Source organism: Bombina bombina, chromosome 3, assembly GCF_027579735.1.
Source record: "Bombina bombina isolate aBomBom1 chromosome 3, aBomBom1.pri, whole genome shotgun sequence".
In the NCBI taxonomy this organism is placed as follows: domain Eukaryota; kingdom Metazoa; phylum Chordata; class Amphibia; order Anura; family Bombinatoridae; genus Bombina; species Bombina bombina.
Window position 1 is genome coordinate 629,448,633 of NC_069501.1, and position 14,456 is coordinate 629,463,088.

General features: G+C 38.5%; 1 protein-coding gene across 3 annotated transcripts in view; it reads right to left on the bottom strand.

The window, feature by feature from the left end:
* LOC128653800 (CYFIP-related Rac1 interactor A) overlaps positions 1-14,456 on the bottom strand; it is a 200,658-nt gene that overhangs the window by 123,291 nt on the left and 62,911 nt on the right. Inside the window, exon 1 of one of the 3 annotated variants that reach the window (XM_053707312.1) lies at positions 8,727-8,749. The exons of the other annotated variants lie outside the window; for them this stretch is intronic. The gene's annotated coding sequence lies outside the window, so the exon portion shown is untranslated. Of the gene's footprint in view, positions 1-8,726; positions 8,750-14,456 lie in introns of those variants that run through there. 3 annotated transcript variants of the gene reach the window in all.

Here is a 14,456-nt window from a genome sequence, read left to right on the forward strand (position 1 = left end):
AAGTACACAGGGTATTGATCTATTCTGTACATTCGGTAATGAAGCTAGGGAAAATAATTGTGGTGCATATGCGCATCGCCATGCCAGTAACGTTGATATATCATCTTCACTGCATGATGGCACATTTGAAAGCATCGTGAACAAGCAGAGGTATTGAAAAAAAATTTGAAGGTGGATGAAGAAGGTAGAGGGAGGAGGAGTTTGGGGGCCATTTTGGACACCAATATTTAGATGATAACGATAAGGATATTTATGTGTGATGATGTTCTTCACTATTGGGGGTATGTGGATAATGGTCAATTGGTTATGTATTTTGTGAATAAATAGAGATGATAGTGGTGTTTACTGTCCCTTTAAGTAACTGTTCATTGTTATAATGCTCGCTATCCAGCACTAGTGTGCTATTCAGTGCGCAGCATAGTGTAACCATGCACTGTCACTATTCATCACAACTATACACTACACTGTGTAGGTCACCCTCCTTTCTATTCCTCACATCACACAAAACAATGAACCTGAGCAGCCTTGTATGTGTATGTTTAGACCACACTAGAAAACCTCCCTGCTTGCACAGTACCACTGCGGTTCCTGAGCTTTTTATATCTCCTATCTCACGATCAGATGTGGATAACAATCTATTATCCAGCAATACTGGGGGGATGCAGTGTGTGAGGAGGGAGACAGACAGTGCAGCAGGAGAAATGAATGAAAAAATAATTGAGGCGAACAGGAGAGGATGGGAGAACGGAAAGGAAAAATGAATGAGAGAAATTCATTTAAAAAAAATTAAAGTGGCCCTGTGTTCTGCTGTATATACAATAAGGGTTCTTTATTTCTGTTACTGTAAGGTTTATGTATCAGTGTCTAAAATGGCCACACATGTTTCTGAAAAAGCTGTACAGAAAATTATAGCTCATTTTCTTATTTATTTCACAAGAGGTAAAAAATAATATCAAGCAATTATTTATAGACACATAGGGGCCGAATGGAGCTTGATGCCCCTGTTTCCGTGCGAGTCTTGAGGCTCGCCGGAAACAGCAGTTATGAAGCAGCGGTCTTTAGACCGCTGCTCCATAACTTGTCCGCCTGCTCTGAGGCTGCGAACATCAATCCGCCCGATCCTATACGATCAGGATGATTGACACCCCGCGAATCTGCAGGGGGCGGAATTGCACAAGCAGTTCACAAGAAATTCTTGTGCAATGATAAATACATTGTATCATGTCCGCTCGCACTTTGATAAATTGGCCCCATAGTACATTGGTCAAATGCTAAATTAGAGTTTCAGTTAAACACACACCACGTATCACAGACATTGGGACCTAGTTATCAACGCGTCTACTTTTACCTGCCTTCGCCGGCCCAATACGCCCGCCTAAGCTCGCCTACCATCGCCGCCGCGGACCTTCAAAATTTTGCCTAAGTTATCAATAAAGCTGTCAAAAAGCCGCGCACCAAGTACGGGGCGATGAGCAGCGGACTGTGAGAGTTATCACTCATCCGATCTCGCTGCTCTTTGGCTTTTTCACAGCTTTATTGCTAGCCTGTCACTAAGCACCCACACTAACTACACTGTTCTACCCCCTATACCGGCGCCCCCGGAGCCCCCTGCAACTCAATAAAGTTATTAACCCCTAAACCGCCGCTCCTAGACCCCGCCGCAACTCTTATAAATGTATTACCCCTAAACCGCCGCTCCCGGACACCGCCGCCACCTACATTATACCTAGTAACCCCTATCCTGCCCCCCCTATACCGCCGCAATCTATAATAAATTTATTAACCCCTATCCTGACGATCCCAGACCTCGCCGCAACTAAATAAATAGTTTAACCCCTAAACCGCCGCTCCCGGACCCCGCCGCAACCTATATTAAACTTATTAACCCCTAATCTGCCCCCCCTACACCGTCGCCACCTATAATAAATTTATTAACCCCTATCCTGCCCCCCACTACACCGCCACCACTGTAATAAAATTATTAACCCCTAAACCTAAGTCTAACCCTAACCCTAACACCCCCCTAACTTAAATATTAATTAAATAAATCTAAATAATATTTCTCTTATTAACTAAGTTAATCCTATTTAAAACTAAATACTTACCTTTAAAATAAACCCTAATATAGCTACAATATAAATAATAATTATATTGTAGCTATTTTAGGATTTATTTTTATTTTACAGGTAAATTTCTCTTTATTTTAACTAGGTAGCTATTAAATAGTTAATAACTATTTAATAGCTATTGTACCTAGTTAAAATAAATTGAAATTTGCCTGTAAAATAAAAATAAATCCTAAAATAGCTACAATATAATTATTATTTATATTGTAGCTATATTAGGGTTTATTTTAAAGGTAAGTATTTAGTTTTAAATAGGATTAACTTAGTTAATAAGAGAAATATTATTTAGATTTATTTAATTAATATTTAAGTTAGGGGGGTGTTAGGGTTAGACTTAGGTTTAGGGGTTAATAATTTTATTACAGTGGCGGCGGTGTAGGGGGGGCAGGATAGGGGTTAATAAACTTATTATAGGTGGCGACGGTGTGGGGGGCAGATTAGGGGTTAATAAGTTTAATATAGGTTGCGGCGGGGTCCAGGAGCGGTGGTTTAGGGGTTAAACTATTTATTTAGTTGCGGCGAGGTCCGGGATTGGCAGGGTAGGGGTTAATAACTTTATTATAGGTGGCGACAGTATAGGGGGGGCAGGATAGGAGTTAATAGGTATCATGTAGGTGGCGGCGGGGTCTGGGAGCGGCGGTTTAGGAGTTAATACATATATTATAGTTGCGGCGGGGACCGGGAGCGGCGGTTTAGGGGTTAACATATATATTATAGCTTGCGGTGGGCTCCGGGAGCGGCGGTTTAGGGGTTAATAAGTTTATTAGAGTGGCGGTGGGCTCCGGGAGCGGCGGTTTAGGGGGTAATAACTTTATTTAGTTGTGGCGGTGTAGGGGGGACAGATTAGGGGTGTTTAGACTCGGGGTACATGTTAGGGTGTTAGGTGTAGACAGCTCCCATAGGAATCAATGGGATGTCTGGCAACAGCGAACATGAACTTTCGCTATGGTCAGACTCCCATTGATTCCTATGGGATCCGCCGCCTCCAGGGCGGCGGTTTGAAAACCAGGTACGCTGGGCCGGAAAATTGCCGAGCGTACCTGCTAGTTTTTTGATAACTAGCAAAAGTAGTCAGATTGTGCCGCACTTGTGTGCAGAACATCTGGAGTGACGTAAGAATCGATCTGTGTCGGACTGAGTCTGGCGGATCAAAGCTTACGTCACAAAATTATACTTTTGCCGGTATCTAGGGCTTGATAACTAAGGCGAATCAGCCTCGCCACAAATACGCTGCGGAATTCCAGCGTATTTGAGGTTGACGGCTTGATAACTAGGCCCCACTGTGTTATATACCCCAGCTATAACATGATCACAATGTTATATATACATTTGTTTATCTGATATAATGATATCCTCTTTATCACACACCTTTTGTCCTGTATATTACATCCATTAAAAGTGATCTGTTACTTAGGAACCTTGTAGCACAGGCATACATTTATACCCACACAATATATCAGAAGCACGCATTATGCACACATCTTATATGAGTGACACATAGTTGTGTACACACCTTGTATCACAGGCACATATTTTTTACACTCCATCCAAGAAAAAAGGGGGTTGGAGCAGCAAAATATGTAAAACATAGCATTTATTAAACCAATGTTAAAATTCCATAGGAGGGCTGGAATAAGGTACAAAACATACAAACAGTATACACATTTTGGCTGGTTGCTGTACTCACTACTGCAAAAAATGACACTCGTGCTGATTTAAAAAGGGTGTACTCAACACCCATTGGGTAAAAAGTAAAACACCCCTTTTTGATGAAACTAAGTGTACCTGATACAAATGAAAATATTATGGCTATGACATATTTTTCACACACACAGTCACAATACATCAGAAGCACACATTATTCATTGTATATGAGTGACATACAGATGTGTACATAGCTTGTATCACAGGCACACATTTATACCCACACACATAATACATCAGAAGCACACATTATTCATTTTATTTGAGTGACATACAGTTGGGTACATACCTTGTATCACAGGGACACATTTATGCAGGCACACAATACATCAGAAGCACACATTATGCACACATCTTATATGAGTGACACACAGTTGTGTACATACCTTGTATCAGAGGCACACATTTATACAGACACCACACAATACATCAGAAGCACACATATTGGGGGATATTTATCAAAGCCTCAACTATGCTGCATTCGCCAGCACCAATACGCTCGCCTAACATCGCGGCCGCAGACCTGAATATGCTCTCCATATTTATAAAAAAAGCCGGCAAAAAGCCGCGTCACTAAATGCTGCCACTATACTAAAATGTTTAACCCCTATACCGCCGCTCCCGGACCCCGCCGCCACTAAATAAACGTATAAACCCCTAAACCTCTGGCCTCCCACATCACTACCAATAACTTAACCTATTAACCTCTAAACCTCCAGCCCCCCACATCGCCATAAACTAAATTTTTACATTAAAATGACCACATCCTTATCTTAAAATAAATTTAAACTTACCTGTAGAATTAAAATAAACTATTTTAAAACTATTAATTAACCTACATTAAATTACAATTACATTAAACTAGCAATTAAATTAACTAAATTACATTAAAATTAAAATTATTTAAATCTACTATTAAAAATGACTAAATTACCAAAAAAAATAAACGCTAAGTTACAAAAAATAAAAAACACTAAATTATGAAAAACAAACAAACCACAGTATCAAAAATAAAAACGAATTACACCTAATCTAATGGCCCTATCAAAATAAAAAAGTCCCCCCCAAAATAAAAAAACCCTAGCCTACAATAAACTACCACTGGCCTTTAAAAGGGCCTTCAGCTCTTTTACCTGTAAAAAAAAAAAAAAAAAAACACCCCCCAACAGTAAAACCCACCACCCAACCAACCAACCCCCCCAAATAAAAAGCCTATCTAAAAACCTAAGCTCCCCATTGCCCTGAAAAGGACATTTGAATGGGCATTGCCCTTAAAAGGGCATTTAGCTCTTTTACCTGCCCAGACCATACTCTAAAAATAAAACCCACCCAAAAAACCCTTAAATAAACCTAACACTAACCCCCGACGATTCACTTACAGTTTTTAAAGTTCCGCTTGAAGGATCCATCCAGCCGGCAAGAAGTCTTCATCCGGAAGGCAAGAAGTCTTCATCCGGAAGGCAAGAAATCTTCATCCGGGCGGCCTCTTCCATCTTCATCCATCCGGCGAAGTCTTCATCCATGCGGCATCTTCTATCTTCATCCGGGCGGCCTCTTCCATCTTCATCCATCCGGCAAAGTCTTCATCCATGCAGCATCTTCTATCTTCATCCATCCGGCGCGAAGCAGGTCCATCCTGAAGACATCCGGCGCTGGAGCTCCTCTTCAATACGGTCGCCTCCGTAAACTGGAACTTGAATGCAAGTGACGTCATCCAAGATGGTGTCCCTTGCATTCCTATCTGCTAAAATCCTATTGGCTGTTCCAATCAGCCAATAGGATTTGAGCAGCTCTCATCCTATTGGCTGTTCCAATCAGCCAATAGGCTTGAGCTCTCATCCTACAGGTAAAAGAGCTATCTTGGATGACGTGGGCAGGTAAAAGAGCTAAATGCCCTTTTAAGGGCAATGCCCATACAAATGCCCTTTTCAGGGCAATGGGGAGCTTAGGTTTTTTTAGATAGGCTTTTTATTTGGGGGGGTTGGTTGTGTGGGTGGTGGGTTTTACTGTTGGGGGGGTGTTTGTATTTTTTTTTTTACAGGTAAAAGAGCTGATTTCTTTAGGGCAATGCCCCACAAAAGGCCCTTTTAAGGGCCATTGGTAGTTCATTGTAGGCTAGGTTTTTATTTATTTTGATAGGGCTATTAGATTAGGTGTAATTCGTTTTTATTTTTGATATTGTGTTTTTTTTCTTCATAATTTAGTGTTTTTTATTTTTTTTAACAGCGTTTATTTTTTGGGGTAATTTAGTAATTTTTAATAGTAGATTTAAATAATTTTAGTAGGGTTAGAGTTTTTTAATATGTAATATAGTTAATTTAATTGTTAGTTAAATGTAATTTTAGTATATTAGTTAGGGTAGGTTAATTAATAGTTTAATATAGTTTATTTTAATACAGGTAAGTTTAAATTTATTATAAGATAGGGATGTTGTAATTTTAATGTAAAGTTAGCAGGTTGTTAGGTTTAGGGGTTAATAGCTTAATTTTTGATGTGAGGAGCTGGCGGTTTAGGGGTTAATAGGTTTAGTTAAAGGTAGTGATGTGGGAGGCCAGAGGTTTAGGGGTTAATAACTTTATTAAGGTTGCAAATTTCAACAGGTAAATGAAATACAGCACCCACCAGGTAATACTGAGCACGGAGAGGGTTAACCAGACCCAATCAGATCACAATGCGGCAAATTCTCCAGCTAGTAGTGAAAAGTTGACCTTTATTTGTGCATACAGAGTTCCAACAATAACAGCTGTTATTGTTGGAACTCTGTATGCACAAATAAAGGTCAACTTTTCACTACTAGCTGGAGAATTTGTCACATTTTTATTTAGGATGTGGCGGGGTCCGGGAGCAGCGGGATAAGGGTTAATAACTTTATTTAGTTGCGGCGGGGTCTGGGAGCTGCGGAATAGGGGTTAATAATTTTATGTAGGTTGTGGCGATGTCGGGGCGGCAGATTAGGGGTCTTTAGACTCTGGGCTTATGTTAGGGTGTTAGGTGTAAACGTTACTGGTTTTCTACCATAGAAATCAATGGGATATCTGGCAGCATCGAACATAAGCTTTTGCTGCTTTCAGACTCCTATTGATTCCTATGGCATCCGCAGCCTCCAGGGTGGCGGATTGAAAACCAGGTACGCTGGGCCGGAATAGCTGCGTACCGGTTAACTATTTGATAACTTTGAAAAAGTGTCAAATAGTGCGGAATGTGTATTCGGAACATCTGTAATGACGTAAGCATCGATCTGTGTCGTATTGAGAATGGCGGATCGTATGTTACGTCACAGATTTCAACTTTTGCCGGTCTGTAGGGTTTGATAACTAGGTCGAATCAAGCTCGCCACAATTACGCTGCGAAATTCCAGCGTATTTGCGGTTGACGACTTGATAAATATCCCCCATTATATCAGTGACACACAGTTGTACACATACCTTGTATCACAGGCACACATTTATACACACATACAATACTTCAGAAGCACACATTATTCACACATCTTATATTGGTGACACACAGTGAGTTGTGTACATACCTTGTATCAGAGGCACACATTTACACACACACTACACAATACATCAGCAGCACACATCTTATATCAATGACACACAGACCTTTTATCACAGGCACACGTTTATACACACACAATACATCAGAAGCACACATTATATTGGTGTTGTGTACACATCTTGTATTACAGGCACATATTTATTTATATATACACCACATATCAGAAGCACACACGCATATCGTGTTCGTGTATCAGTGATAGAGTTACACACACACTTTTTATCACATAAACATTTATACACCAACCATATATCATAACCATACATTTAAACACACATCTTGTATCAGTGACAACAGTAAAGACACACACACCTGATATCACAGACACTTTTATACACACACCATGTATCACTACACAATTATATGCATGCCATATAGCACAGATATACACATTTGTACAAATGTCATTTATCAGAAAAACACATTATAAATATTACTTGTATCACAAATACACACATTTATATATGCACATTGGATCACACACAAACACTAATACAATCAGCCTGTATCACACACATTTAAACACATACACCTTATGCAGGCACGTCCAGTTTTAATTTAAACACATCTAGACACACATTTGCACATATAAACAGAAACACTTTTATACACTCATGTTGTTTCACAAACATACACACACTTTCTACCACAGACATGTATTTATAAATGCACATTACATCACAGACACATTATGTATACACAGCTTGTACCCCAGATACACACATATACATAGTATCAGACACACAGGTATAAACTGCATATGCCTTGTATTAGAGTTATGCACACACAGACGGCCCATTATATTCATGCCTACTATCACACAGCTAGATTATAAGTTGTGCGTTATGACTCAAATATCATCGTTATGGGCCATAACGCTTCATTTTCCCTACCGCTTCTGTAGCGCCACAAATATCCCCATTTACGCTCAAATACCTAACGCTCACACAGACCCAGTAGTTAATGATATACCAATAACAAAAACATCCACCAATCACTTCAAAAACATTACACAAAGTACACCTACACTCATACAAACACTCTACAATATTTCATTTTTAAATTTAAAATTTTCATGTCAAAATATAACAGATCAAGTTACGAGATCTCGGATGTTTGTAAAAAAAATGCACACAATCCCATTTTACATTGACTTACATAGACATACATGAACATACACTCATTTAGCTACATCTAACTAAAAATATTATCACATACATACACAAATCGATACATACAAACAATATACAGCACATTACCTACATAAAACATTACTTTATTATGAAATTAATATGATTTAGCTACTTTTTTACAGAAGAACATGACGTCACTCACTTTACGCTGAACACAAGTGTTGGATTTTATTTCTCTTGAAATTTCTCTCCTCCATTGACTTCTATGGGGAATACATGCTCGTGCACGCGACCGACAGATTTACCTAACGCACACAAAATTTTTAGACTTTAAAACTCATAATACCAGCGTTAGAATTGTGGGGCTAAAAAAATGGAGAATTTATGTAACTCTAGGGTGAATATAAAACATATCCTCTCTAAGGCATACGGTATCTTACAGGATAGTACGGATTCCCCCCCTCCTTATATTAAGAATTGGCAAATGGAATTAAAATTGGATATAGACCCTAAGATTTGGTTAAATATATTCCATTGTACAGCTAAATCTTCCATATCAGCTAGAATGTTAGAACAAAACTTAAAGATCCTAACAAGATGCACCATCTACTACCCTATCCATACTCATAGTACTACCCCCATACTCAAGATAGCTGTTGGAGAAACTGTGGGGATAGGGATTCGCTATCCCATATTATGTGGTTCTGCCCAAGAATTAAGCCTTTTTGGGCCAACATATTACAAGTAATAGATAGCAGGGAAGATAGGAAAAATTGAACAATTTCCTTACAGCTATATTAAACAATTTGGATTTTAAGGGTAATAAATCCAGAAGATACCTATACCAAATCATGCTTAATAGAGCAAAGAGTTTAATTTTAAGTAAATGGAAAACAGTAGTAATCCCTACAAAAGAAGAGTGGATCAAAAAAGTTAACGAAAATTTGTTGAACGAAGAATATTTTTATTTGTATAACAATAATTACGAAACTCCCAAGGAAGCAAAGATTATCTGGGAAAAGTTAATAAGGGATTCTCCATCTCTCTCGGTGTAAAGGGCAAAGGGCTGAGGATAGAGTTAGTATGATTTTCTTTTTTTTCTTGGCAAAAGTATATGAGTGCTTAGATTACCCATAGTTTTTAAGGTGATTCTTATTATTTATGTAACGTTTGTGTAATTGGTTTAGTATGTGTTCTTTTTGTAAAAAACAATAAAAAAAAAAAAAAAAGAATTGTGGGGCTAATTCATTCATTCTTGCGTTAGTCCTGCTATGACAAATAGATCAAGAAATTACTATTTCCCTATGGAGTTATGGCTTTTACTTGTGTGAACATCACTACAACATAAAATTCTTAAAGGAAATTACATTAATTCAACTAGAAATCACGAACAATTCTATAATCACCAATACGAAATCGGTTTAAAAAATTAAATCATATTTAAACGGACAGAAAATTATTTTTTAAGATTTCATTATTCACAAACAGTAGCCAATTGTAAATACGTCTCATTTACGTCTATTATAGCATTTAATTTATTCAACTCATATGCTTGGATGAACAGCATATCTAGATAAGCTTACCAGATGATAATTGATGGATGCACATACATGCCTTTTGTTATTGACTCATACATGTGCATTGATATTCATTCAAAAAAACAGATATAAACAAAGAACACATTTACATCATACAACTACATTGGAAGGTTGGTTAACATTGGATTTTCTCTCGGAATCATGAAACAAAAATTATGGATTTAGTGTCCCTTTAACATCACGATTCACTCATAATATACCATTAGGAATTACGTACAATAATAATATATCATTAGAAAATATTAGAGCTGTCGCTTTTTTGGAAGGAACAACAATGCTATACTGCTTTATATAAATGAACAGATGTGGGAGAGAATCACAATACATAATAGATGTACATAACACACATCACACAGCAACAAAGCACACATTTATCTTTTTTAATCAGCACACAATAAGAATGTTGCAAAATACAACAACAGAATGAAGATTTGCAAACTAGACAGGCAGGTTGCTAATATGATGCCCATTCTAAGCTTCAACCATACAGATTCCAGCATTAGGACTGTACCGCCCCTTTCAGCAGTTTCTCACTCAATACTACAATATTACATATACGTAAACGAGAGGGTTGGAAGTTCTTCATTATTATTGTGGTTTCAATGGGACACGTAAAATATTGACATCTCGCCAATCACTTACATATAGAATTTTAGATGTCAGCCGGAAGATCTTTATTATTATTGCGATTTCAATGGGACACGTAAAATATTGAGATCTCGCCAATCACTTATATAAATAATATTATAGATGTCAGCCGTTACTTTATCGTTTGGCAACAATATTGCTGCAACATTGATCAATCAGATTCTATGCCATGTCTATGCACATTATACACAAGTATGCACTTTCAATCATGTTAGCGTGGACGTGTGGTTTTTACTATAACATTGCGTTTAATAAGTATTTATTACGCATATGAACAAACATCACGAAGGTGCACTGTATATGTTAGATTTTACACTTTCACATTACGATTCATTGGAGGGAAAATAAATTTCATCCAACACAAGAAAATCCGCCCACTTTGAAAGCATTCGCGACGCTCTCATATAATCCAGTGTATACAATAAGCAATCATTACGAACTCGCTACCATTGGACATATTGCACTATAAATTCCCCAAACAACATGGCCAAAGCGTCCCTTGTGATTGACATTGTATCAAATCGCTTTTGTGTTTTTGCATACCTTGTTACTCCATGTGTGTTTGCTCTGCTGTTTAGCTTTGTGCTGTTTGGCTTGGCAAATATGGATGATCCCCAGTTAGTTGGTGCTGGTGCTGTTGCACGAATTGTGTACAACAGAATCAGGCATGCTCGGTGTCTCCAAGAGAGGCGTAGGGCTTGTCTGATCAGTGGTCCTCCTGTTCACAGGATGAGACCCACCTTGGATAACATGAGTGACTTCGAGGTTTATGACAAGTATAGGCTCAATCAAGAGCAACTCATGGGCCTTTATGAAGTACTTAAACCTCATCTGGTTTAATGCAGACTGCAATCCTTGGTATGACCAAGATGCTAAGTTGCATACACGTCCTGGCCTCTGGAAGTTTTCAATCCGGAGAGGGGTACATGCATGGGCTGTCTCAGGGTACTTTCTCTGTGGTTTTTGACAACTTTCTGGACGCCATGGTATGAGTTTGTAAGCTTTACATAGGATTCTCTCAAAATGATGGCGATTGGAGGAGCCTTAAGAGGAAATTCTATGCAATAGCTCGAATGCCCAATGCGTTGGGAGCAATAGATTACACCCACATTGCGCTGCGTGCTCCAGCAAATGACCAGCCCTTCCAAAATTCCAAACACTTTCATAGAAGCCCATTTATCAAGCTCTGAATGGAGCTTGAGGGCCTGTATTAATCCCTTAGATTCCGATTGGCTGATAGAATCGGAATTAAGGTTGAAAAAATCCTATTGGCTGTTGCAATCAGCCAATAGGATTGAGCTTGCATTCTATTGGCTATTCCAATCAGCCAATAGAATGCAAGCTCAATCCTATTGGCTGATTGGATCAGCCAATAGGATTGAAGTTCAATCCCATTGGCTGATTGCAACAGCCAATAGGATTTTTTCAACCTTACTTCAGATTGGCTGATAGAATTCTATCAGCCAATCGGAATCTAAGGGACGCCAACTTGGATGACATAATTTAAAGGAACCTTCATTCGTCGTTAGTCCGTCGGAAGAAGACGATGCTCCGCATTGGATGTCTTGAAGATGGACCCACTCTGCACTGGATGGATGAAGATAGAAGATGCCGTCTGGGTGAAGACTTCTGCGGGCTTGGATGAAGGCTTCTTGGAGGACTTCTTGCCGCTTCGATGAAGACTTCTCCCGGCTTCTTGGAGGATGGATGTCGGATCTTCAAAACTGTAAGTCGATCTTCAGGGGTTAGTGTTAGGATTTTTTAAGGGTTTATAGGGTGGGTTTTATTTTTAGATTAGGGTTTTGAGATGCAAAAGAGCTAAATGCCCTTTTAATGGCAATGCCCATCCAAATGCCCTTTTCAGGGCAATGGGGAGCTTAGTTTTTTTTAGTTTGCTTTTTATTTGGGGGGTTGGTTGTGTTGGTGGTGGGTTTTTACTGTCGGGGGGGGGGGGTTTTGTATTTTTTTACAGGTAAAAGAGTTGATTACTTTGGGGTAATGCCCCGCAAAAGGCCCTTTTAAGGGCTATTTGTAGTTTATTGTAGGCTAGGGGTTTTGTTATTTTGGGGGGGCTTTTTTATTTTCATAGGGCCCTTAGATTAGGTGTAATTAGTTTAAAGCTTTGATAATGTCTTTTTTATTTTTTGTAACTTAGTGTTTATTTTTTTGTGTAACAGTATTTTTTATTTTGTGTAACTTAGTTTTTTGTAACTTTGTAATTTTGTAGTGTAGATTTAAATTATTTGAGTAGGTTTAGGTGTTTAAATATATATTTAATTTAATTTGTAGTTTTATGTAATTTTAGCATAAAAGTTAGGTTAGATTAAATTTTATTTTAAAATAGTTTAATGTAATTTTAGTATAATAGTTAGGGTAGGTTAATTATTAATTTAATATAGTTTAATGTAATTTTAGTATAATAGTTATGGTAGGTTAATTATTAATTTAATATAGTTTAATGTAATTTTAGTATAATAGTTAGGGTAAGTTAATTATTAGTTTAATATAGTTTAATGTAATTTTAGTATAATAGTTAGGGTAGATTAATTCATAGTTTAATATAGTTTAATTTAAATCTAAAGGTAAGTTTAAATTTATTATAAGATAGGGATGAGTTAATATTTAATGTAAGGTCAGGGGTTGTTAGGTTTAGGGGTTAATAGTTTAATTTAGTTTATGGCAATGTGGGGGGCTGGCGGTTTAGGGGTTAATAGGTTTAGTAAGTGCTAGTGATGTGGGAGGCCAGGGGTTTTGGGGTTAATAACTTTATTTAGTTGCGGTGGGCTCCGGGAGCAGCGGGATAGGGGTTAATAACTTTTATTTAGGTGGCGGCAGTTAGGGGCGGCAGATTAGGGGTTAATAAGTAAAAGGTAGGTGGCGGCGGTGTAGGGGGCGGTAGATTAGGGGTTAATAAATATAATGTAGGTGGCGGCGGTGTAGGGGGTGGCAGATTAGGGGTTAATAAGTATAATGTAGGTGGCGGCGGTGTAGGGGCGGCAGATTAGGGGTTAATAAGTATAATGTAGGTGGCGGCAGTATAGGGGGCGGCAGATTAGGGGTGTTTAGACTCGGGGTACATGTTAGGGTGTTAGGTGTAAACATAACTTATATTATACCATAGGAATCAATGGGATATCGGGCAGCAGTGAACATCAACTTTCGCTGCTTTCAGACTCCCTTTGATTCCTATGGCATCTGCGGCCTCCAGGGCGGCGGATTGAAAACCAGGTACCTGGTAGAAATTTGATAAATAGCAAAAGTAGTCAGATAGTGCCGAATTTGCATTTGGAACATCTGTAGTGACGTAACCATCGATCTGTGACGGACTGAGACCGACGGATCGTATGTTACGTCACAAAATTCTACTTTTGCCGGTCTGTAGGCTTTGATAAATAAGGGGAATCAGGCATATTGTCTTTGTGCAAATGTCTAGTTTTAGCTCCAAACAGATATGTAGCATTTCCTAGCTTAAATGTGCAGCTATAGGATGCAATTTAACCATTTCTTTCTCTTTCAGCAAATGTCTAATTTATGCGATTTTCGTGTACACAAATGCATTCGGCTAGATTACGAGTCTTGCGTTAGGCTTAAAAAGCAGCGTTGGCCGATCCCAACGCTGCTTTTTAACACCCGCTGGTATTACGAGTCTTGCAGGTACAGGTAAACCGCTCACTTTTTTGGCTAGA